Source organism: Pseudopodoces humilis, chromosome 18 (genome assembly GCF_049639895.1).
Source record: "Pseudopodoces humilis isolate 2021_Gansu_Grassland_sample_001 chromosome 18, ASM4963989v1, whole genome shotgun sequence".
NCBI classification, from domain to species: domain Eukaryota; kingdom Metazoa; phylum Chordata; class Aves; order Passeriformes; family Paridae; genus Pseudopodoces; species Pseudopodoces humilis.
Window position 1 is genome coordinate 15,934,564 of NC_142217.1, and position 13,587 is coordinate 15,948,150.

Sequence of the window (13,587 nt, forward strand, 5' to 3'; positions counted from 1 at the left end):
TTGACTTGGGAATATTGTGGGGGGGTGTAGGTTCCAGCTGGTAAAACCCAAATCAGCTCGTCACAGGTAAGCTGGGGAGTTTTTTTGAGGTTTCTTGCCTGCCCTGAATGATGAGCTAAAAAATACGCCATAGTGCAGAGCTGAACTTGTCCAGGTTTGTTTTCCCAGCCCTCTTTGGGCAGGTGTGGGTGGAATGGCCGGCTGGCTGCCAGGCAGCTCCCAGTCCCAGAGACTCCAAGCTCCTCACCTGTTGCAGAGAAAACAGTGGTGGAATTGATGAGCATTTGGAGGTTGTTTGGTTTAATCTTTCCATCATGTCCTACAAATGAGTATAAAGCTTTTGGCGTGTTCAGAAGTGAAAATTAACCTTTGTTGACACCGTTTCTATGTTGGAGACAAACTTCCAAGGACTTTGGAGGGGTTCATTGACTTTAAAGTATAAAATCAGGTGCTTTCCTTAATGTTAATGGATACACCAGGCTGATTTATTGACATGTGTGGGTACTTTGGATGTGTTAATGCAGGTCAGATTCCAGCTGAGCATTGAGGGGGAAGGTTGGTTCCTCTCACAGATGTGTAGAGCTGCTCCCGGTGCTGCCGCGGCTCCTTCAAAGAGAGGAGAAACACTGACCTGGCTCAGCGATGGGCACATTAACTGCACCCTGATTATTTTATTAGTGAGACCTTGTGGAAGTGTGGAGCCAGACAAGCATCCAGCACAGCGAACTGATGGCTAAATACCCCCAAACAAGGAATTCTAAGGTGGTTTCCTGTGCCTATCTCGTGTTGGCCTTTAGAGGAATTGCTGTGTTTTCCTCTCTCCACAGCTCCCTGACAGGAGGATGCAGCCAGTGGGGGTTGGTCTTTTCTCCCACTTAGCAAGTGACAGAGCAAGAGGAAACTATCTCAGCTTGTACTAGGAGAGGTTAGGTTGGATATTAAGAAAAATCTCATGGGAAGGGTTGTCAAGCACTGGCACAGGCTGCCCGGAGCAGTGGTGGGATCACCAGGGATTGCAAAGCAGTTTAGTGGGGGTGCTGGATGGTTGGACTCAATGGTCTGTGAGGATTTTTCCAGGCCAAATGACTCTGTGATCCCTTCTCTGGGGGTCTCTCGTGGTCAGCCCTTGCTGCCATGCCAGGCTCCAGCTCAGGCATTCACCCAACTCCTGTTTCATCTCTGCCTTAAAACACAGAAAACCCCCAACTTTGCCTGGTTTCATGCAGTGCAATTATGATATTGATGAGGGCTTTGGGAACAAACTTTATCCATAAGGCTGGACTGCTGGTCCTTTGGCTATTGATAGTATTGGAATGGTGGAAAGGGGGGGAAGCACATGAGGCATCACTCAGACATTTCTCGACCCTGCCCATTAGTGAGAGACCAAAATCAAGCCGTTTTGGGGAGTGGAGAGGGGTGGGAAGCAGCCAAGGCCAGACTGCCCACCCAGGCACCTTTGGAAGCACAATTCCTGCTGCTGGGCTGTTTAATGATAAGTGCCCTTGGGCTGCTAAGGAGTTACTGATTCGGTGACTGTCCCTGTGAGGCTGAGGATGAAGAAGGAGGCAGAGGAATGAAGGAGCTCAATTCCACTGCTGGATCTGTTACCCCCTCACAGCAGTTCAGCGTTGCTGACCTTGTTGTTGTAGTGGTTTATTTTTCCTTAAACACTGGCGTGGGAATATGGGTAAGAGTCTTTTGTTCCTTTCTGCTTTCTTGTTAGAATAGGTTTTCCTTTCAGGGCTGTTTTTTCTGCATGGACTATTTGAAAGCTTCTATTATTTTCTTGTTGTTTTCACTTGTGTATTTTGTGTATTGTGCTGTGTGGAGCCGGGCTGGGAGAGCTGGGGGTGTTCACCTGGAGAAGAGAGAGTTCTGGGGATACCTTAAAGCCCCTTCCAGTGCCTAAAGGGGCTACAGGAGAGCTGTGAAGGAACTTTGGAAAAAGAGCCTGGAGTGATAGGACAGGGGGAAATGGCTTCTCACTGCCAGAGGGCAGGGTTAGATGGGATATTGGGAAGAAATTCTTGCCTGTGAGGGTGGGGAGGCCCTGGCACAGGGTGCCCAGGGAAGCTGTGGCTGCTCCTGGATCCCTGGAAGTGTCCAAGGATGGGACTTGGAGCAACCTGGGACAGTGGAAGGGGTTTGGAACAAGATGAGCTGTAAGTTCCAATCCAAACCATTCCGAGATTCTGTGACTTCTCTGTTTTGTATAAGTCCTCTGCCCCTTTCACCCCCCTTGGGAAAGGCTCCTATAGCCTGGGAGCAAGGTGGAATTAACCACAGAATTAACCAATTAACCATCTCTCCCCCAGCCTCAGTCTGCTGGGTGTGAGCAGCTCTGCCCCTTGTCTATTACAGGGTGTTGAGCCAAATGCCCTGAGAACAGCCCTGATAACAGCAACAACGATCAGCTACAGCAGTTTCACAGAAACACTCCAATTGCATTTATTCTGCCTCGCAGAAAAATCCTGGCCAGAGCAGTGTCCTATTAGCCAAGCTGTCTGCTGGGGATGGCACTAGGACAGGAACATCCTCCCTGCTTCCCCCTCTCCAGGTGCTTCCTTTGCTATTCATGGCTCCAGGTACCTGGGGTGCAGCCACCCTTTCGTGTAATTAAGTTCGAGTTGCAGAGCTCCCATTAATTATCGAGTCTCCTGTCTCTTGGCTTCTTGTCTGGGAGACTTGGTCCTGGTGACTTGTCTGGGTTTTTTAGGGAAAGGGTGCTCTGTGCTGATCTTTCCTCCTCCCAGTCTTCCTGCAGGGTGGACAGGAACACCATCAGTGGCTGTTCCCTTGCTGGGAGAGACATGGCTTGGGTGGACAGACAGACCTCTGTCCTTCCTGTGATACCCTGGGCACGGGGACATCACCACCACTGCCACACTGAATTCCCCCCTGCTTTCTCCACTGCTTGCCCACGCTTTCCTTCACCCTGTCCACCTCCTCCTGCCAGAATCTGTGTCCTTGGAGCTCCGTTTCCTTTCTCATTGCACAGAGGATGCTGGAGTTTGTTGGAGTTTATTGGGTCTTCCCCAGGCTACTCTGAGCTTGGGGAGGGATCCATGGAGCCAAACATCCATCTCCAACCATTCCTGCATGCTCCTGCTGACTCCAACGAGCTATGGCTCTCCCATATTTCTTTTTTTCTCCCTCTTATTTCTGTCTGACCTTGACAGACTGGCTGTTGGTCCTTCCTGTGTGGCTCCATGCACAGGGGCACCTCTAGCAGGGTTTGTGGCCACTGTGGCAAACACAGCAGCGTGTGGCTCCTCATCCTCCTGGAGACAAGAAAATCACTCCCAAACCCAGCAGGGATGTCCAGATGAGCTGAGTTGTGGGAGCATCACGTTCAGCTACCTGAATTTTATGTCTTAAAGGTTTTTCTTGCTAAATACACACACCCCCCCTCCCCTCCATCCCACGTTGGGGCTCTTTGGCCACATTTTACTTTAAGAAGCGATGGGGACCTTATTTTTTCCACCTTCTTTTCCCGAGTTATCCCCTGGGGAAGCACCAGAGCTGGTCCAGCTGGCACAGCAGCCGTGCCAAGCCGCGGGGAGCCGGGGTTGGGGCACCTGTGAGCACCTGCAGCTCCTCCCCTGCTCCCCGCAGGGCTCCGGGCTCTTCCTCAGCCCCGCCGGGGGAATCGCTGTCGCTTCCAGTGGAATGTAAGAAATGTGTCGTGTGATTAAGACAACGAGTTCTGTCGCAGCAGATGGGCCATTTCACAGTCTCGAAAGGTTTGGGAGGAGCCGCGCAGGGGGGTAATTAACACAACTCTGCTAATTCAGCTTCTCCAGTGCCCTTCGGTGAGGCTGGAGTCAGCTCCACGTACTCAGGGAAAAGGACATTTAGGAGCCGAGTTCCTAATCCAGCCCCTGCAGGTCCTAACAGGGGCGTGACTGAATAGATCACCCCTTCCCTGCTTCCCCAAGCGTCCTATCCAAAGCCCTTGGGTCCTGCTGGAAAAGGATAAAAAGGCATTTGGCTTGTTTGGAGCTGGTGGGAATTGTCCAGTGAGGAGCTGAAGGGCTGAGGGATGCCAGGGGGTGTCCACCATGTCCCCACACCCAAAAGGGTATCAAGGGTCTCTGAAGCCATTTGTGGGTGTAAATGTGCTCTTGAGGGTGAGCCAGGGCTGGATCAGGAGCAGAGACAGGGTCTGGGACTGCAGCCAGCGTTGAGCTGCAGCAATATCCTTGGTTTTTTCTGTCTCTTTCCTCCTTCCTGACAGGCAATTTATGCTCTTCTGGCACTGGCCTGGGTGTTTGTGCCTGTCTGCATCTCATCTGGGCTTTGTACAGCTGCCCTGAGCCTGTTGTGGGGAGTGTGGCCTTGGACATGTCCCCCACTCCCAGGAATCCTGCAGGACTCCTGAATTCTGCTCTGGGAATAATGCTGGACTGTCCCAGGAGGATGGGGCCTGCACAGGGCAGTGGTGGCTCTCCCTCCCTGGTAAATTATCACAATTCCTGAGTATCTCCAGCAGGGGTTTGGAAGGGAGAGGATCCCGATGTACCTCTCCAGCCTGTCACTCCTGCTCTCATCTTCACCAAAATCTCTGCCCTGCCTCCAACTCTGTGACCAATCCAGGACTTATTTCCAGCTATCAGGTTATTTTTGGGTTCACACCTTCTATAGCCAAACTGAGGGGAGAACATCTGCTGAAGGGTGCTCCAGGAAGAAGTGGGACAAAAGGTGGGAATCTGTGGGCAGATGCTGTCTGTGACATCCCACGAGTTCAAAGACAGATCCAGCAGTGATGTTTCTTTGCATGGGGCCCCGATGGATGTGAGGCTGTGTGTCAGGATTCCCAAACTTGCCTTGTAGCAGAGCTTGTGGGTGAAACATGCTCAGAGGTTGGGCTGCATTGCCTGGGTTTGTCTCCAGTCTCTGGCAGCGATGCTTTCCAGCATTCCCAAAGAACCTGGGACAGCCAGGGACTGAACTGGGGATGGATTAATTCCTTTGGGGCTCATGGGTTTTCTCAGGAAAGGAAGCCTTGCTGCAGCTACAAGATGTTCAAGCCTGTACAGTGCCTGGAAATCAGGCACTTTTCCACAGGGAGGTTTTCCTCTCGTTTTAACCTCATTCACAACTCCCTCTGCTTCCTGCAGCCTCTGCTCACAGCTGGTAACCACGGGAAGAGTTTATCCAAGGTAAAACAGCTCTAAAGTCTGTGATGCCAGGTCTAGGACAAGCAGGAGAGAGCCTGGCACAGACAGCCCTGGGGGGCTGGAGACAGCGAGACAGAGATCAAGAGCAAAGAGCTCAGAAAAGCTGGAGAGAAAACCTGCCTCAGGGAGCAATCCTGCTCTGATGGAACAGGTGGATCTGACCTGGGCTCTGCTGGGGCTAAAAGAAATGTGCTTTTGCAGGTGGCTGGCTGCAAGAAAAGCGCTTTTGCACGAGCTGAGGCAGGAGGGGCACTGCCCACATCAGTGTCTGTCCCTGTGTTCACCAGCTCCAGCCTCTGGATGTTCCATCACTCCCTGCAGGGCGTTTCTGCAGCTCCAGGCCCAGGGCTGAGCCGAGGGGGGATCCTGTGGCTGTCCCTCCGAGGGATGTGGAGGATGGAGCAGCCCACAACCAGGGGCTGCATCACCTCGGACAGAGCCCAGCGCTGCTCCTGGGAATTCCTGGCTCTGGGAGAGCCCTGTCCTGCCATCCTGAGCTGCTCTCTGACCCTGGACAACCGTGCTTTGGCTTTAACAGGCAGGTTGCAGGGTCATGGCAGCTCTTTTCACAACCTCGGGGCTTCCAGAGTGGCAGAGGTGGCACTGGTGACTCTGTTGCTGCAGCTGTCCCCTGTATTTCCCTCCACAGAACCATGCTCTGTCCTGCTGGAGGGAATTATTCCATATAACTCATGTTCTTTATATCCCAGTCATGTGTATGCTGACAAACCCTACAGCACTATTCCTGAAACCATCCTGGTAGCTTTTGGAGCTCAGTTTGCAAGTTTGGGCAGTGACACTTGGATTAATCTCTGATTGTCCCAATGTCCAGGACACAATGTCACGCTCCTCACGAGTCACATCTCCTTCCTGCTCCCAGCAAAGACCCAGGAGGAGCTCAAGGGACATCCTGGAGCATGTGGTGTGTCTGTGGTCCCTGGTTCTGTGATCTGTGGGGCTCCCACAGATCCCTCCCGGGGTTAAAAGGAAAGGAAGCTGGGACAGGATTTCTGCTGGGGTAATTTGTTCTTGCTGGTCTGAATTTGAAGAAGGACATCACTGGTAGCTTGAGGTTGTTTTTCAGACTCTTCCCAGGCACCCCCCATGTCCCCTCTTCTCTCACCAAATGATGTCCTACTAAGCCATGGGGACACGCTTGGTCCTTTTGTTTTCCAGCCTCTCCATGGCTTTTCCCAGAAGGTCTGGATGTCCTACAAGCTCCTTCTTAGCCTGGGAGGTGGTTGTGGTGTCACCTCTTGCCCAACACCAGATGAACCTGCAGATGACCCCTGAGCAGGGCCTGCTCCAGTGGGAACCTCTGTGGCTCTCCCGGCCCTTCTCCACACAGCCTTGTGTTTGCAGCTCCCTGGACACTCCCAAATTCCTCCTCCCGAGCCTTCCTTCAGCCAGCGCTGTCGTTTCTTTGGTCTGCTGAGCTTTCTCTGATCTCTGAGTCAGGCAGGATGCAACAGAAGAGGAATCAGGCTAATAAGGGGATTATCTTGGCATCTGGCTCCATTGGCAGCAAATCCTACAGACAATGGCTGTTTCCAGCGGTGGGTTGGGATGAGTGTCTCCAGACACGCCGGGCGTTGCCAAAGTGGCCCGATGTCCCCATCCCTGTGGTGGCCGCAATGGGGAGTGTGGGAGGCAAGTGTGAAACTCGCAGCAATTAGGCAGGGCTGTGTCCCCAGGGATTTCTTTGGTCCTTGCTGGGGGCCGCCTCAAAGCCCAGGATTATCCCGGCTTTTCCTGCCTCCTTTCCCTGCAGATTTGTGTTTACAGAGGGATTTTTTGCTCCATGTTCTCCCAGGCTGGGACGCTGCATCGACGCTGCTCCCTTAGCTCTTCTTTTTGCCAGTGGGGATAGCAGACCCTCTTCTTCTGGAAATCTCCTTTAGGTGGACCCCAGCCTTCCACATTTCGTGGCAGGGTGCAGCAGAGCAGCCCAAAACCCCCAAAATCCTGCTGGGAGATGGTTTCCCACCCAGTTAGGAACATGTGAGGAGTTGCACAGGCGTCCTAGCCTTGGCAGAGAGCCCCTGGGGACTCCTCTCTACCCTGGGGAACTCGTTCTGCCGAGGTTCTGGCTTCACCAATTGTTAATCCCAAGCTGTCTCCAAAGTCAGCTTTTATTGGGAAGGCTTTAGCGACAGTTGGGTAAGAACAAGTTTCCAGGTGAGGTCACCGGTGGAGGCAGGGATCTCTCTGGATTATGAAGCCTGACTTCAAAGGCTTCTCCTCTCCTCTTGAGGTTGAAAGGACTTATTTTATGAATAGGTCATACCTGGTTTTAATTAGCTTGTTTTTGTATTTGGGATGTCTTATTAGTGCCTCGGTCACATGTGCTTTTATTTTTTCCCACCCTTGCAGAGTTGCCAGGAAGGGAGGTGGAGATACCTCTGCTTCCTCATAGCAAAGGCTTCGACTCATTTGCAGACGACTGCAAAAATGATTAAGCATTGAGAAAGCCACGAGAATGATGAAATATCATGTCCAGGGCTGTGGGTCAGGGTTGCTGGAGAAGGGGGAGAAAATCGAGGGGGAAAAAGATTCCTGGGTGGTGCTGACATGACGAGTGATGGATCCCTCTGAGGGACACCAGGAGCTCTGGAAGACACCAAGGATGCTTGGCTGGCACTGTGCTAGGAAGGCTTGGACTATTTTGGGTTCCCAGTTCAGGCTGTGTTGGCAGGAGGTGGCTGAGAGCCCTCGGTTGGGGCTTTTCTGCCTTGTCACCGAAGCCTGTGCAGTGTGAGGGTTCAGTTGTCCTCTTAGGGCTGCTCAGGGCTGTCAAGTTGTGCTTGGGTTGCGTTTGTAGTGGGAAAACATTTGAGGAGCCGCTGGTGGAGGTGATGGCCTGGCTGGCCATGAGTTCGTTCCTCTTCAAGAGGTCATTCCAGGGCTGAATTCCTTCCTGGTGCTGGCAAGGCCTCTCCCAGACACACGGCCAATCCCAAGTGCAGCTGAGGACACGCAGCACCTCCCTTGGGAATGCTGGGCATGACTGTGGGGTAAATCCAGGTCCTGATGCCATGGAAGAGGCCCTGAACTGGGATCCTCAAGATCACGGTGTAAGTGCTCTTGTGGCTGGATTGATTTGATTTAACTGAGGTTGTGTCTAACGTGGGCTCAGCCGCTGGGGAACGGTTTTTGTGTCGTGTTGAAGCCGGATGTGTGCTCCCCTCCTGGGTTTTGGGCTGCTGGAGCCCTCCTGGGCAGCTCTTCCAGATCCTGCCTGGCCCCTCTCCATCACCCCGTGCTGATCCTCAGCTCCGTGTGGGAATGTGCTGGAGCAGAGCAGGAGGACAGAGCTGGGGCCAGGAAGGGTGACATGGGAAACAACTCCTGCCCAGCACCTTCCTAATCCCGAGAGGCTGCTCCCACATGACAGGGCAAGGCAGCCCTGCTGCTGGGAGAGAGGTGTGTGAGGAGATGTCAAATCAGAGCCGCTGTCTTGGCTGTGGGAACCCATCACAGCTCGGGGCCAGGGTGTGGAGTCAGCTCTTCTTGCCTCTTCCTGCCCCTTCTGGCCTCATTCCCTTCCCCAGAGGAGGTTTTTGTGGAGATGCCCCAGCTGGGCGCTGGGGATGGCTGAGCTCAGCTCTGGGTGGAGATGTGCTGGTGGCACCGCCGCTGTCACGGTGCCTGGAACCATCCCCACACGGTGTCACGGCTCTTGCTGAGGGAGGTGTCCCAGCTCTGAGGCTCTGCTCCATATCTCATTTCCACAAGGCTGTGACCACCCCCACGGGGGTGCAATGACAGCTGGAGCTGCCTGCTCTGCTCCCTGCGGGCTGGGGGACACCCCCTGGGACTTCAGCATTGTCCTGGTGTGTGCCACTGGCTGTCAGAAAAGGCTCCATGGAGACCTGAATGTGGCTCTGCAGTATTTAAATGGCTTATAAAAAAGAGGGAGACACACTTTTTATATGGGGAGATAATGATAGGACAAGGGGGAATGGTTTTAAATAAAAGAGGAGAGATTTAGATTGGATACAAGGAGAAAAACCCTTCCCTGGGAGGGTGGGCAGGCCCTGGCACAGGGTGCCCAGAGAAGCTGTGGCTGCCCCTGGATCCCTGGGAGTGTCCAAGGCCAGGTTGGACAGGGCTTGGAGCAGCCTGGGATAGGGAAAGTGTCCCTGCCACGGCAGGGGGTGAATGTGACAGTCCTTCCAGCCCAAACCATTCCAGGTTTCCATGTCCTCACTGTACCCACAGTTTCCCTGCTGTGTCACCCCTGCAGCAGCCCCTGGGTGCTGGATGTCCCCTGTGCCCTGTCCCAGCTCCTGTGTTTCCTTTTCCACACACAGGTCTGTACTCAGGGCCCTCTCAATTCAAATCTGCCTGGGCTGGGACCTTCACCTGTCCCCTGTCCTGGTGCTGCTGCTCACGGGGCTCTACACCATTGCAGGTGGGTTGCTCAGCATCTGCTGGCCTCCAATTTCCTTCTTTCATTGAAACACACCCCTCACCCTTCTGCTTTTTTATTTGGTTATTGTTATTTCTGCTCCTGGAGGGTTTTTAAGGGGTTATACCAGCGGGGTTCGTGTCCCTGCCCCATCCAGCCAGCGTCTGCTCAGCTCTCTGGAGCAGGTGATGACTCAGCCCACCACCTCTCCTTTGTCATTACATCTTTTTATTTGTAATAACTCCTCCCCCACCGCTGCTGAAGCACTTTCCCGTGTGTTTACCTATTTGTACCAGCAATGATCTGGGCTCCTCCTATTAAAGGATTATTATTGTGGAATCCACAACCTGAGAGCCCTTGACCTGGCTCCTTTCCCTTCCTCTGGCCCTGCCCTCAGTGCAAGCTGCTGCCCTCCCTTCCCAAAGCTTTCAGGAATATTTCTTGGCTCCCTGTTCCTGTGCAGGGTCAGCCCATGTGGTGGTTCTGTGACCTGGAGGTGATCAGGGTTTGGAGCTGGAGTTGGAAATTGTGGGTTCCTGGCTCCCAGCCCCACTCCCAGCCCATGGGATTGTGTACCCCTGCCAGCCCTTTGGGGGATTGTTTTGGCTGGGACATTCCTTCCCCTGGCAATTCCAGTGGAGACACCCAGGCAGTGAATCCTCCCTCCTTATCTCATCCCGGCCATCCAAACGGGAAACAATTTAAAATGTATCCATAACACAGTGGATTTTGCAAGGCTCTGGTTTCAGGCGAATCCCATTTGGGGTTTTTCCTGCCCACAAGGCCTGTTGTGATGTGAGCTCAGCCAGGTGTGATCATTGCATCACCCTGATCCCAGCAGGGCTGGGGATGGTGCAGCCCTGACCTCCCTGGATCTGATTTACTGACTGGCAGCTCAATTTTTGACCCACTTTTTAAAATTCTGCTACTTTTTAGTGCTTTTGCTGGTGTTCTGAGCTGGGGTTTGCAGCAGCTCCGGAGGGAGAGCTTGGGATGGAAAGGGACAAACACTGAATGGCCAAAGGGGATTGCACCAGGTGCTGGGAATATAAAACTGTAGGGCTGGGAGGAGAGCTGAGGGGTGCAGGAAGAGGAGGCTGGGATTTAGGGAGAGGTGGGATGAAGGTGAGATCAGTGTCCCGTGCAGGGGGGCTGGCAGCTGTCATCTACACAACTCACTGCAGACATCACTGTGGTCCTGGGACATCGTGCTGGCAGTGAAGGGTCAGAGCTGGGACAGCACAGATCCTTCCTGAGGGACCCTCTCTCCCCAGCAGGGTGGTCTTGGAAATAAATATTCAGTCTGGTGGCCGAGATGCCCAGCAGGACCCTGGTTTGTAGCAGTCAGTAAAATCTGTGGTCCCCCTGTGTCCGCTCTGCCCCCGTGTGCCGTTCCACCAGGACAGATGCCATGAAACATCCCCCTGGTGCTCCATGTGGGGCTGTCCCCTGCCCTGGTGACATTCCTGCGGACACCTCTGCTCCCCAGGTTTGTGTCTCGCTCCGAGACTGATGGAGGGTTTGGCAGCAAAGCAGAATTCCCGGTTCTGCTCCGGGAGTTTTGGGTCAAACAGGATCAAGCAGGATCGCAGAGCCCAGGGACGTGCCTGGCAGGAGGTGGTGCCGGAACGAGGCACCGCTGCAGGGTTGGGATGTGGATGACGGTGCTCTGCTCTGGGCTGGAGTGAGGGTGGTTCATCTCCAGCCCTTCCTGAACCCCCAGCACTGTTGTGTCTCCCCTCTGTCAGCCCCAGAGCACCCTCGGGAGGCCGGGAGCTTTCGTCAACCCACCTCTGCCAGAGGGGCTCTTGGCCCTGCGGAGCAGGAAGCAAAAAGTCAGGTCCCAGCTTCAAAGGCAGGTGTTTAACTACAGGATGATTTCTAGAGGCTCTCCTGAGATGATTTCCACCATCTCCTGGGGAAGGCTGTGCAGGCAGGCAGGAAAGGCTCTGACCCAGAGCTGCGAGGTGGGAGCAGCCCCAGCCCAGTCCTGTGGCTGCTCCCCTGTGCCCAAGCAGAGCCCTGCACGCAGCAAGGCATATTTACAAAAGTCAGATGAAAGGACAGAGGCTTTCTGGAGAAGGGACAATAGCATTTAACTACCCCAAGAGCAGCACAGAGCTGCTCCAGGCACAGGAGCACTTTGCCTGTCAGGGCAGATCGGCCTGTGCGTTAGACAGCGCCTGGATGTTGGGAATGGTTGTTTGGAGCTGTCCTTGGCCGTGGGGCTCTCTGAGCATTGTCTCTGCCAGGTGCAGCCATGCAAAGGAGCCAGAGGAGGAGGGCAGGCAGGCAAAGTCTGGAAAATCCCCTCGGGGAGCTGCAGAGCCTGGTTTGTTTTGGCTTTGCTGCCTGCAAACGTGGCACGGTGTTTGCAGGGAGGTGAGGGTGCTTGGCAGAGGGAATGATCCAGGGGAGCCACAAGACAAGCTGCTGGTTGCACAGGTTTTTCCTCAGGTCTCAGGAGGCCTCAGGACAGGAGGTGGGTGTGCCCCAAGGGTGCTCGCTTTGCTCCAGCTCCTGTCAGGCTCAGCTAATAAAGGACACTCAGTAGAATCCCTGAGTGGATTGGGTTGGAAGGGACCTTAAATCTCATCCTGTTCCACTCCTGCCATGGCAGGGACACCTTCCACTGTCCCAGGTTGCTCCAAGCCCTGTCCAGCCTGGCTTTGGGCACTTCGAGGGATCCAGGAGCAGCCACAGCTTCCCTGGGCACCCTGTGCCAGGGCCTCCCCACCCTCACAGGCAAGAATTCCTTCCCAATATCCCATCTATCCCTGCCCTCTGGCAGTTTAAAATCCCTTTGCTGAACAGAGACCTTGGTGATGGCTCTGCCCAGCTCTGGCATCACAGATGAGACAGACTGGGCCATCCCAGCCCCACCTGCCTTTCACCACCAGGATTTAACCCCAGCAGAGCCCATGGGCTGTGTCCCAGCTTCTGCCAGCTGAGCTCCTGCTGCCTGCAGGGTTTTTCCCTGCTCTTCCTCCTCGGCAGGCGTGGGTGCCGTGACTTGCTGGTGAACACCTTTGGGAAGGGAGCAGGTCTGCAGCCCCAGGCACAAATCTCTGCTTTCAGCACTTGGCCTCTGCCTCTGGAGAGCCTTTGTTGGTGCCCAACGCCCAGGCAAATCTTGGGAGTAGCTGGCGCCTGGATAAACTGAGCGCTGGAGGGGGGCCAGGGGTTCTTGCACAAGAGCAGGAGGAGTTCCCAAATGCTGACTCCCTGTGAAACACAGGAGCTTGGACTGAGGGGGAATAGGGTGGGTGATGCCCCTTTGCCAGCCCCCCAAAAGCCTCAGGTCAGGGGGATGAGCTGGGATGAGGACAGGCCTGTAGGATGGTCACAGAAATGGGAACACTGCTCCCAGGCAGGAGGGGACAGCACAAGAGGATGAATGCTTGGAAATTGGGATTTGCTCAAGCTGGGCTTAATGGTGACCCCAGTGCCTGATGCCTGAGGGGTCTGCACTTGTTCTAAAGACAGCAGCACTCGTGGGCACGGTCCTGAGAGAGGGAAACTGCCCAGGAGCACATTCCCACCTCATCCTGCTGCCCTGGAGGGGACAGAGCACAGGGTCTGGACCGCAGGGATGGAAGGGATCCAGGATGTGGCAGCAGGACCTGTTGTGGGGAATCCACCAAGGGATGCTCTTCCCTTTGTCTCTTCCCTTCATGAGGCCTCCGGAGCCTCCTCTCCTCTCCCAAGCATCAGCAGCTGCCGTGGGTTTGGGGGTGCCAATGCCCTCCCTGCTCGTATCCCAAGGCTGCTGCGTGGGTGGCCGTGGGGTGCGGGGTGGGTGCTTCCCATCCCTCCCTCCAAAAAGTGATGCCTCTGGCTCCAAAATTCTGCTGGAGGTGCCAGGGGAGCTGCAAGGAGGGTTCAGTGCCCCCCAGGAGCAGGGAGGCGGTGCGGAGCCAGGGCAGAGCCCAAGGCTGGCTGGCAGTGGAATGCGGGACTCGCTTGCAAGGGCTTGTTCATGGCACATATTCCTCA